This window comes from Sapajus apella, unplaced genomic scaffold (assembly GCF_009761245.1).
Source record: "Sapajus apella isolate SASKATOON/1434 unplaced genomic scaffold, GSC_monkey_1.0 scaffold52, whole genome shotgun sequence".
NCBI lineage: Eukaryota > Metazoa > Chordata > Mammalia > Primates > Cebidae > Sapajus > Sapajus apella.
Window position 1 is genome coordinate 2,124,569 of NW_022436992.1, and position 12,094 is coordinate 2,136,662.

At 38.3% G+C, this 12,094-nt stretch overlaps 1 long non-coding RNA gene across 1 annotated transcript in view; it reads left to right on the forward strand.

Annotated features, from left to right (window-relative positions):
• Positions 1–71: 71 nt before the first annotated feature.
• LOC116526830 overlaps positions 72–12,094 on the forward strand; it is a 103,742-nt gene continuing 91,719 nt past the window's right edge. The window contains exon 1 of the long non-coding RNA XR_004258290.1: positions 72–5,870. This is a non-coding gene — a long non-coding RNA (uncharacterized LOC116526830). The remainder of the gene's footprint in view (positions 5,871–12,094) is intronic.

Here is a 12,094-nt window from a genome sequence, read left to right on the forward strand (position 1 = left end):
GAGAGAGAGAGAGTGTGCGTGTGTGTGTGTGTGTGTGTACGGGTGTATGTGTGTGTGAATGTTTTAAAATTTTTAAATCTTAAAAGCCTTTCTGGCTGAAGACCCTCCAGTCCTGTAACTAGAGGATTCTGAGAGATGCTTAGTTGAGAACATGCCTTTGATATGCAGACTAACAAATCCAGAGTCACACCTCCTCTATTGGATGCCTATGCCTCAGAATTACACCCAAGAGACAATATTCTGCTTTAATCATCCCCTGGCTAGGTTTCAGGTAACTAGACCACTTTTCTAGCTTGTAGCCCACAGAAATTATTCAAACTAGCTAATCCTACATGGTTATTTTGCTCTATAAAGGGCACAGCACCTGCCTCCCCTCTCTCTTGCTTCCTCTCCCATCATGTGATCTCTTTGCATGCTAGCTGTGCATGCTAGACCTTGGCCTAAGTTCTTTCCTAGCTCCTGTCTTCTGCCACCTGACCAAAACCTGGCTCTTCCCATGTGGCCCCAGTGTCATGTGGCAACCCCTAAGACCTATGAGTATAATAAACTTTGCTTTCTTATGCCTCTCCCATGTCTCCTTGGCCTCACCTGACTGACCATCACATAAAAGAACAGAACAAATGCACACCCCCAGATTAATCACTGGCAATAACAAATGGATTCAGCAAGGATGATTTAGACAAATTCTGTTTCAACTCTGAGGCTTCAAACATTAACACCTAAATAAAACCAGGGTCTCCATTGGCAGGGATGAAAGAGGGCTTGATTAAACAATCAACACTGTCTATCAGCACACATTTCTAAATGTACTACATTTTATCAATTTTGCCATAAGTATGTTCTTCACATTTTGATATCTCTAAAATTGGAGAGCATCTTGCATATACCATTGGCCATTTTTTTATGCACCTGATGTATTGCAAATCCGTATGTCTTACCCTTGATGTTTCCTTAGAGTAAATGAGATATACAATTGTACTTTGCTTGATTGTCACCGACTCAACATTATCTGCATCCCATTCCATAGTCGTCTCTATATTTGGGGGAAAAGCTTGGAAACTGCATTTTCTAGAATCTATCATGAGTAGATTTCATATTAAATTCTGCCAACGAAGGGTACTCTTTGATACTTGGTAAAAAAGAGAAGTCATTATTCTTATATAATGGCAGATGGCAAACCTGAGGTTTTGTTTGATATTTTCAAAAGAAATCCTTTTGTGAATCACCTAATTTTGTGCTATAGGGAGCTGAAATCATTGATGGTGGCATCCTTAAGATTCCTATGTTTTTGATTTTCTGAAAGCCAGCAATGGCCTCCCTGATATCTCTTCCCCCATCCCTCAGAAAGGTTGTGAAAGACTCCAGATCCTCTGTACTAAATCCTTTCCTAGAGTTATTTCTGTTCTCTGGACCAAACTTTTAGTGATACAGTTTTCTTCAATCTTTTCTACAGTTTCCAATGTGTTTCCCCCTCTTTATTGGAAAAAAAAAACCTGAAAAATTACCTTCCTTTTTGCTAACATGATTTGGGTGTTGCCTTATCTAAGAATAAGCTGGAATAGGCATTTGTGTGTAAACGCAGTGATGGTCTGCTCAGCACAATTGTATAAGCATGGATGTATATATATACCTGATCAACTGTTGAGCCCAGGCGATCCCAACATTTGATTCACCCCAACTAGATAATTCACAGACATGAAGGAAGAAACCTTTAGATCATTCCAGTCCCCAGAAATTTAAGTCATCTCCAGCATTCTGTGCCAAGGCTCCTCACATTACGGAGCATAAGCAAACCATCCATCCAGTGCCCTATCTAACTTCCTAACAAAATGTGTGAGAATTATAAAATGGTGTTGTTTTCCTCCACTAAATTTTAGAATAGTTTTTTCCATGGTAATGAGTACTTTCAACCTGAGGATAGGATTTGAGTGTTCCTGGGTCTTCTCATCAAGTATTATTTTAATATTTCCCCTTTCCATCAGGGTTAATCTTCTTTCCACAACTAATCTATGAGCTCTTAAGGCCATATTTTAGATTTATACTATATTTCTTTTAAAACTGAACTCACTACTGAGCACTCAGTTGGAGCTTTCCATAATGTGCATTGGCTAACTTGCAGGGTGATGCCAGGGTTCTCCATAGGAGCAAGCACTGACCACAGGCTCTGAGAGTTTCCAAAATAATTATTTTTGTGATAGAGTATGTGGGATGCCAAATGCACAAAGGAGCCAGAAAGAACTTTTCTGAGCCAGTATTGCATGCTTTCACCATATTTTATGATGTATATGTGGTTTGCTGGGTTTGTATTTCTCTTTTTACTTGGAACTATTTGTCATTTCATTTGGTTACAATAGTAAATGAAAAAGAAAATCTTGTCTCAAAGTTTGGCATTACACATTAGGTAACTTTGTAACTTTTGAAGTTAGGGTGAAGATGAACTGGGTTCACATACAACTGTTGTATTATTGGCAGGGCATGAATTTGTTTAGGTGGCTGGGAGAATGGCCTTGTCTCCTCTGTTATCCCTTATGACCTCTCCCGATCTCTATGAGCTCTCTTGATCCTATGAGTCAACATCACTGCATGTCTCACATGCACAGGAATCCTTGTTAGATGAAATAAATTAATAAATGCACAATGGCTGTGAAATTCAAAATGGTATGTAGATATTAAGTATTATTATTAGAGTAAATCTTCGTAATTGTACCTAACTGCTGTCTCGTAAGACATCTTATTAATTAAATAAATAAAATACTGCTTTAATGAAACCTTTGAGTCTATAATGGCATATTAAAGAAGAAGGAATTATTCAAAAAACAGTTTTAAATTACAATAATACAATAATTTTCTGGCGATCCTTCTTTCATCTCACATATTTCTTAATGGTGGGCACTGTTCTTATGCCAGTGAATGTTCATGAGGTTCAGTTGTATAGTGTGGGAAACAAATGCTAGGCATGTAATAATGATTTTTTCACAAACAACATCTGGCACTTTGCTGGGCTTCCAAGGCAGATGCTAACATATGAATGCCAAATTTCTCAAGTGGTCATCCTGATGTACAACTGCTCTCTGGCCCAAATGCCACCGCATTCCCAAATGTCACATTGATTCTCTTGCCACCTTCCTATGAATGAGAATGAAAAAAATTTCTGCAAAGAACAGTGTTTTATGTCTTCATTTTATGGGAAAGGCTAACCATCTCAAGTATCTTACAGTTCAGACTTAGCACAGTGCCTGAAATCTAATTTCATTCATCTGCTTTCTTTTCAACTAGATATGTAAACAATGACAGCCTCTCTGGCTACCAATATTGGGATCGCAGTGGTTATGTCTCTAGCTTTTGTGTATCCTTCACAGTAAGAAACAAATATATGCTTTTAAATTAATTTTTTAGCCCAATTGCCATTCATTTCACTTTGAGGAAATAAAATATATGCTGAGAAAAAAAAAAAGAAAAAAACAAAAAAATAATTTGTTTTCTGAATACTAATAGAGTTTGTTGAGAATTAGGTTTTGTAAAATACTGGAAATCAAATTGAATTCTAAAAACTAGGTGATTTCTTCTAATTACTAAGCCATCTTGATTATGTTTGAAAAGAATGGATGGGAGGATTCCAAGCAGGGATAAGCTTTATACCTTGGAGCCAATGACAACACTAAACTATTGGATTAATAAAGAGTATAGCTACATGACTCTCAACTTTAGTAAAAGGAATGGGGTGACTTCAAAACAACATTTAGCTCCTTTAAATCTACTTCATACTCTCCCCTTTCCAATAACTCCCTTTAAGAATTTGCAGAATGAGCTCCTGAACTTGCCGTGATATTTGACACCATAAAGAGATCCTGCTTGGTGTATCATGGGAAGATGATGCACTTTATTTATTAAAATATAATTCATTTTCTACAGAGTAAAAGAGAAGCATTTTAGAATAAACTTTACATTTTCTTCTAAATTCTCAAACTGCAAATTACCCTCTTATTTTCTCTCTCTTTGCTCTCTGGCTCTTTTCTTGCTCACCAAGCAAGGTCTAACATTATTTTGGTGACTTTAATGGCTACTTGATTACACATGTGTTTCTTGACCTTGTCTACATCAAAGAGTTTGTCTTTGTCTCTATTTAAACCACCAAAACCACATTCTTTCATGACCATATCCAGCATATTTTGTCTTTGATATGTTAGATGCAAGTGCCCTACTCCCTGACTGGATAACATGTTCAATTATTTCTTATTCATTGGTGTTTTGATATTTGGGGATCATTGACCAGTTTACTCTTCCCAATTGTCAGTAAATTTCAGAATTCACCTCTTTTCTTCTTAGTCTTAGATTATCTGCTCCATCAATTCAATTCAAACTCTTAAAAATATCCCTAATATCTATGATCTTTCACTTTTAAAAAAGAGATAGCTTTGGCAGCCTTCTCAATTTTCACATCCTGACCTGGATCTATAAAAATTCATGGTCTTTGCTCTAAATTATGATCTCAGTGCTGCTGGACCACACTGCTATATACCCATGTTTTACCACCTCCTATTCTCCCCAGCGCTTAAGTCCTTGATTCTTCTTGGATTCTCTTCATCACCCACATTTTGAGTGTCTTAAAAATAGATGCCACTCTACTGGAACTCTCTTAATTCTTTGCATTTACACCTAATCCTTTCCTGAGTTTGCACATTTGCTTTTAATTTGTCCCTGTAAGAGTGGTGGGGCAGGCAACATCCTGTCTGGCAGCAACAGCAGCCCTAGAGCACAAACATGTTGTAGCCCATGCCTAGGATGGTAACTAAACTGATCAGAGAGTTATGAGTGGTACTGGCCACATAGAAGTAGTGCAGGGCACAGTACATGTAGTATCCATTTTGCAACTGCAAATTCGTAGCTTTCAGAAATGTCCACACCAGGTAACCTGAAAAGCAAACATGAAACTATACTAAGAAAGTGAGCAGTGCATTTGTTTTTCTAAGATAAGTTTGTCTCTTTCTAAAGAAGCCCAGGCTAAATTGAACACCAGATTAGAATAAGGAAAAGAAGAATATGAGGAAGAAGAGGAGGAGTCAGAGGAACCAGGATAATAACTAGAACTCTGATCTCTGAAACTGATTTTTTACCAAATTCAGAGTAAAATACATCTTCTCATAGCATGGATACCTCTCATTCCCCCAGTTGCCAACAAAATGGGTTGGTGATTAAAACTTTTATCAAAGTTCTCAACACTTAAATTCTGAATGGAGAATTCTAGGAGTATCAAGGTGAAAACACAATGTTTGGGGAAAAAAACTAAAATTAGTGGAACCCAAGTAATAAATACTGGGAAACAAATGAGACAAAGTTAATGGCAGATAGCATCTAGAATATGTCAAACTGGGAGGGCAGGCTTCTATTTCTGCCATGGGCATTTGCCTACTGCTTGTTTAATTTTTACATCTGTATGCTTCTTTTCAAGTCTCCCTGGCACTTCAGAGTAAGTTTTGTGAGATGCTAGAATCTGCCAACCAGGAATGCAGTTGATACTTGTCCTTGAATATCATAAAAACATGCTCAACTATTCTTACTGGGGCAGTACTTCTGTAAACTGATGATGAACAAGGGGTCCACAGTGGTTTCTTTAAAATATATAATTGCTTGCCTGCAAGAGATACTCACATTCACAGGCCTGGTCTCATACAAAGTCACCTACAATGTGTGATTATCAGGTCTTGCGGAATTCTTCTGGCCAGGTCTCCAGCATGGCATTTTTCATTCCATAATCACTTTTCACATTCTCTTTCCTCAGCAGGATAAACATTTATCTTCCTTCTCTTGGCAAAGTACCTATATTTCCTTTAAGACCGACAATCTGACAGTCTCCAACTTCTCTGGGGAGAGTGAGTTACTGACTCTTCTGCATGTCTCTATGCTTTTCTTGTAACATTTTTCACACCTCAGTGTGGTGATGTGCTTGTGTTCATGTCTATTGTTAGGTTGTAAATACTGCCAGGGCAAGCTCCATGTTATTCTGTTTCCATTAACATATAGAATGAATTTGAACACATTGAAGGCATTGGCTGCTGAAATAATAAATTTCATAAAATTTATTCTTACCTTAGACCTTTCCTCTTTATATTAAAGCTTTGATGTCTTTCAAAATGTTGATTCCTCACAGAATGACTCATTGGTGGAGTTTTTTTTTTTTTCTTTTACTCATTTCTAATATGATGAGTATCAGATTATTTTTTGAGCATAAGTTTTGATAAGGGGAAATTGGTGTGAGGACAAGGGCATTGTATAGTAGTGAAATGGCAAGCAAAGAGCTCTAGAGAACAAGGAGACAAAGGACAGCAAAGATAAATACAATCAATGAGTATCACAATTTTCTCCAGGCCTGGTCTTGCCCAATCAGCTTTCCCCATCCCACTGCACAAACACAGTTGCCATTACGTGTCCAGGTTAAGGCACTTCTCATTAAATGAAAATGAGGGGGAAAGAAAGGACAAGTCTATGTAATAATTCCTTCATCAAATTGCATTTATTGCAGTATTTGGCTGCAAAGCCCTTAGCTTTAGTAGCATCAGATTGTTATTTGTACTTCCATAACCTAAGTATGTATATAAGGTTAAACATTGTTCCTTAAGTCTCATGCAACAAGAGTCATAATTATGAAAGATGAAGGGCGTGGCACTTGGTAATGCTATATGACTAACATATAAATAACAGGTGTATGTATTTTAATAATCTGAAATGAACCTGGAAGCCGTCATTCTCAGCAAACTGACACAAGAACAGAAAATCAAACACTGCATGTTCTCACTCATAGGCGGGTGTTGAACAATGAGAACACATGGACACAGGGAGGGGAGCATCACATACTGGGGTCTGTCGGGGGGAAATAGTGGAGGGACAGTGGTGGGTGGGGAGTTGGGGAGAGATAGCATGGGGCGAAATGCCAGATACAGGTGATGGGGAGGAAGGCAGCAAATCACACTGCCATGTGTGTACCTATGCAACAATCTTGCATGTTCTTCACATGTACCCCAAAACCTAAGACACAATAAAAAAATTAAAGAAAAAAAAAGTCTGCAAGTCAAAGAGAGAGGCCTCGGAAGAAACGAACCCTTCTGACACCTTGATCTTAGACTTCAGAACTGTTGAAAATACATTTATGTTGTTTAAGCCAAAATAATAATAATAATAATAATCTGTAACTTAGTATTACCTAGACTTAAACTAGAAGAGAGCAATTTGCCAGGTATTCTGAGGGTATTTTGGAATTTATCAAAATACTTGCTATGAAATTCCAATAACATTTGGCTTTAGAACTGCAAACACAATGACTGTCTGGAGTGAATCTTTTCTGAATTAATATTAAATCCCTTTGGCCCTTAGTACCAGTACTGTTGACAAGTATCTGCAGCTGGAATTGCTTCCCCTGGCTCACCTTTCATTCCATCTTCAGCGGTGTGATTTAGCACAAAGAAGAGTATCTTGAGGGTGAACATTTCTTTTCTCTGCCTGACCTGACATGTTGACCTTCTGCTCCCTGACCATTCAGGCACAGACCTTCCCTACCTGTATCCTTTGTCAATTTCTTTCCTGCTAGCACTATTCTTTAGCTGGTTAACTTAGTTTCAAATAGGGCCCTCTGACGTATGGCCTTATTTGGCTACAGTAGATCCCCAGAAAACTCATATTATTATTATTATTTTCATTGTGCTGGAGGCACTAAGCCATTCAGTTGATCCCTTGATAGGCAATGAAACATGGGGGCTAAGCTAACATTAATTTTGCCTGAAGCACAGAAAAATCCTCAGAAATAGAAACTTTTAAGGAACAAAAATAGCAAGTAACACACACACACACACAAATCTGACCTGTTATGGTCAGGCTTTTTACTTTTTTTTTTTTTTTTTAAATCCACGAACCCACACAGCTCAATGAAAATATGATATTGAAAATGATATTCCCTCATGCTCCAACTTTAATATTTTCAGGAAGAGCTGTAGTCAGCATATACGTCACGTTGGGTTTTTAATCTAGCAAACTCATTTTCACGTCGGTCACTCCAGGGAGCATCAGAGCCTTGTGCCAATAGTCAACGAGGTCATTTGTATCACATCCCTGTGTATAGAAAATTGTGTGGCCAGTCTTATTAGAGGTGGGGAAAATCAGGCTTGGATTCATACAACAGTGTTGGTGAGGGACTTGGAGAGTTAGGTATGAATATGAACTCTTGGCCTGCTATTCATGTGTTTGTCTGTAGTTGAAAACTGACATCCCTTTACATGAAAAATTAATAGAAACAGGTAACAAATAAATATTAGGTATATTCCAGGTACTGCTCTGAGTACCAATTTCATTCTCTTAACTGTTCTATGGTATAGATATATTCTGATACCCACTTCACAATAAAAAAACCAGGGCGCTGCAAAGTTGGAGAATTTACTCCCATTCACACAGCTTGTGAACAGTGAGCTTTCTCTTATGTTGTGGAGGTACTTTGTTTGTTTGATTTTATTTTGTTTTAAATCTTCCAGTGGTATCTTGAGGGAGAAACTACATCTCTGTCTAGAAATGATTGTTCCTGGATTCCACAGTCATAGCTGTTAGGATTTTTTTGATTGCTTTTTTCCCCTCTCTGTGGAAAATCAAAGTCTTTGTAATCAAAATTATTTTGTCATATTGTGACACAGAGTCATTGAGGGATTGGCATTGATCATTATTCAACTGTAACTTTTAGGTGAGAGCCCAAACAGATGGAGATTGATGACGGATTTAATTATTTGGGTACAAGATCTGCAAAGAAGGCCAGAGGCTTTTTGAGCCCGCGTTTAGTTGGATCCTTCGGAGTCATACCGTGTGTATGGTGTGATGTTGCTACAGTTCTTGATTTCTCCTCCTTTTGCAAAGGCCGGGGAAAAGAAGTTGCACAGTACCAGGCACCTTTGCTATGTGGTAGTGACATTTCTCAACCTGACAGCTTCTGTGACACGGCCCATCAGGCCTCCACTGGGGAGGCCTCAGTGGAAGGATCTGGCATCTGCACCCAACATTGTTAGATATTTCCTTTAATAGTTCAAGGCAAACAGAAAAAACTCTGAAACAGCAGGAAAGCCTTTCAAACCAAGAGTGATAAGAAACACTTTCAAGACTGTCCAGGATTTATCGCTCTGGTCATCATTCAATTGACAAAATGTTATTTACTGTAGCTCAGTAATGTGGACCTTTTTGCTGTAAGATGCAGTTTTTATTTCACCGTCCCCCACCATGGCTTTTGACTGGCCCACATCTATTTTAATAAATTAGGAATAATATTCTTATTTTAGTAATGAGATTTCTTGTGAAATATGCTGCAAAAGCATGCAAGGGACAACCAAACAATTATGCAATTCCTTTGCTTTCTGAATAGAACTTAAGTAGAAAAAGAAAAATCACATTCCTTCAATTGAAAGAGGAACAAGAGCAAAGCTAAGACAGGCAAAGAAAGATTTCCTCTGCACATATATCACTGCTGAGTCAGACGGGCTTGGGGAACAAATGCCCTTCAACCTAAGGACGTTTAGCATTTCGGGGCCTTGTACAAAACTATTTCCTATCCACGGGAAGGCTAATGAGTGCTCAGGGAAGCAGCAGCAACCAGGGAGAGATAGTGCCTCTAAACGGTAGTAATTTTACTCAAAGGGATGTTGCCATTCCTTCACAGGAGTTAAATTAAGAGCAATATTTATAGAATCTCCAAGGTATGGGTCTTCTGAAAAGAAAATGAACTTGCTTTACTTCTGAACAGAGTGAAAGGCATTAATCAGAAATGCATTAATGGCAAAATCCATTTTTAACTGCTTGTTACTCTAAATCCACTTCAGTATCCAGTATAAGAAGTGGCCTTTGGTATTCTGATTGCCTGCTGAGTAAGGATAAGAGCTGGTGGCTTCCTGTTTCTCAAGCTCCTCATCTGCTTCTCTGCATTTCCACAGTCCCATTGTGCCTGTCCCCTATTAAGGTGCCTGCAGCCCAAGGTCTGGCTAAAATTGTAACTGCCAGATGGTTGATAAAGCAATTTGATCTAAGGTCCATTAAGAAATTGGTACATTTAAGTAGTGTACTGCCAGAAAGCAAGCTTAGAGTGGAAAACAGACAGGACTGGCTGTGGGAGAGCTTCAGCTTCATCAATTAATAGCTCTTAACCTTGAGACAGATGCTTTATCTGTCTGTGCTTCCATTTCCTCATCTGTAAAATGAGGATAATAACACCAACACTGAATGTCATTGTGCGAGGTAGATGAGTGGTACATATAAAGTTCCTAGCCCGGTCCCCAGCAGGTGGCACCTGCTCAGCCTGATACCAAGTCCCTCATCTTTCCCTTAATTGTGATAATCCTTCCAGGAAAAATTGCTTTGTAGAAAAGGACTGAGGGGGAAATACAATTCTTTTTTTGAGAACATGAACCTTTAATTGTGGCTTTCTGGGCACTATGACATTTCTGGATCCCCTTGGATTCTACCCTGTAATGGGTAATGAAATCTACTGACAATATTAGCATGACATGGAGCTGAGTCAATGGGGGAAAAAGCTCTGCAAGGGGCCATTCCCAGACTCAATCTCAACTCTTCCATTTATTAGCTACTTGTGTGTTCTTGGTTATCAGAATTTTTAAACTTTCTGAGCCCCATTTTTTTCAACTATAAAATGGGAATAACAATACTTTTTTATTTGCATACTTGCTAAGACTTATTGTGGTTCTAAATGTGTCAGCCCCTCTTCCGGGATTGTTAACTGCTCTCCTGTTTGCTCATCACAATATCCTATTAGATACCTTCTGCAAAATCATTCCTTATCATAAATGGCGAGCAGATTTTCAGATTAGTTAGCAGAAAGGACAGAGTTGGGACATAAACCTAGGCAGGCCCACTTCAGAGAATATGGTTTTAACAACCACATTGCCTCGACTTGAACATTTGGTGCATAAATTGGCCCCTAAAGATCTTATATTGTTTCCTCGCCTTAGATGCTACATCCCCATTATGGAGATGTGTCTAACAAACACCTCTAGGTTCTCTGAAGAACTCTTACCTCTCCTAAGCCCTATCTGGCTGGTTTTGTCCACATCCATGGGGGAAGGAAAGAGCAGAACCACTTGCAGGTTTTCTTCCATCCTTGAACTTAGAAAAGGATTCAGAAAGGGTTGAAAATGCCCTTAGCATCTTGAACCTAATGTAAGATTGGCAAAAACTACTGTCACACGGAGACTCCCAGCATCCTCCTCCTGTTGCATCCTCATAAATTCTGGGAAAATGTTGATGGAGGTCTTTGAGAGGAAAAAGATTTTTACTGCTAAGCAACTTCATGCTCATGTCACAGAACAGAACTTACCCAGAGCTTATCTAAATCCTCATGAGATCAGAAAACTCATTGTAAGGTCTGGTCCCCAGAGAGTCCAGTAATTGGTGATTTTGGCTAGATCTGAAACGTAGTCAGAAAAGGCTCTGCTCCTAGGCAGTTGCTTGTTATTAAATCTTACACACTACATGCTCTCTTTATCAAAATATTTTCTCCATATAGAAAGAATCTGGTTTAGAAAAACAGTTGAAGTTAGTATAATGACATGGCATAAGAGACTTGGGCTTGGGAAATATCCTTGTGTCATATAGCTGACAGCCAAAGATCAGCAAATCCTCCATCTATGTAACCTGTCATAACATCAGTAACCATCTTATCCAAGAATCATAATAATCAGGTAGTGATAATAAGGCAAAACTATCTATTTTGTGAAAATAATAACATTAGAGATCAGTATCTTTTCCAATAAAGGAATATTGAAGAGTGTTTTATATGCATCCCAAATAGCCCTTTTATTAAACTCAGACACGTATGGGAAAAGACTGCATATGAATATTAACCAGCTGACAGTAACAGATAATATTAATCATATAGCACCTCTCTCAATTCAATACCTCACTGGAATGGATCAAAAACTAAACGGCTAGGGTAGCGACTTGGGCTCTAGGAGGGCATGAGACGGTCCTGAAATAAATATTTCTTTTATTTCATTTCTTTTTCCTTTGGGAGTAGTAGGTCAAAAGTCTCCTCTGATGGTAACATACACTAATGTATCAT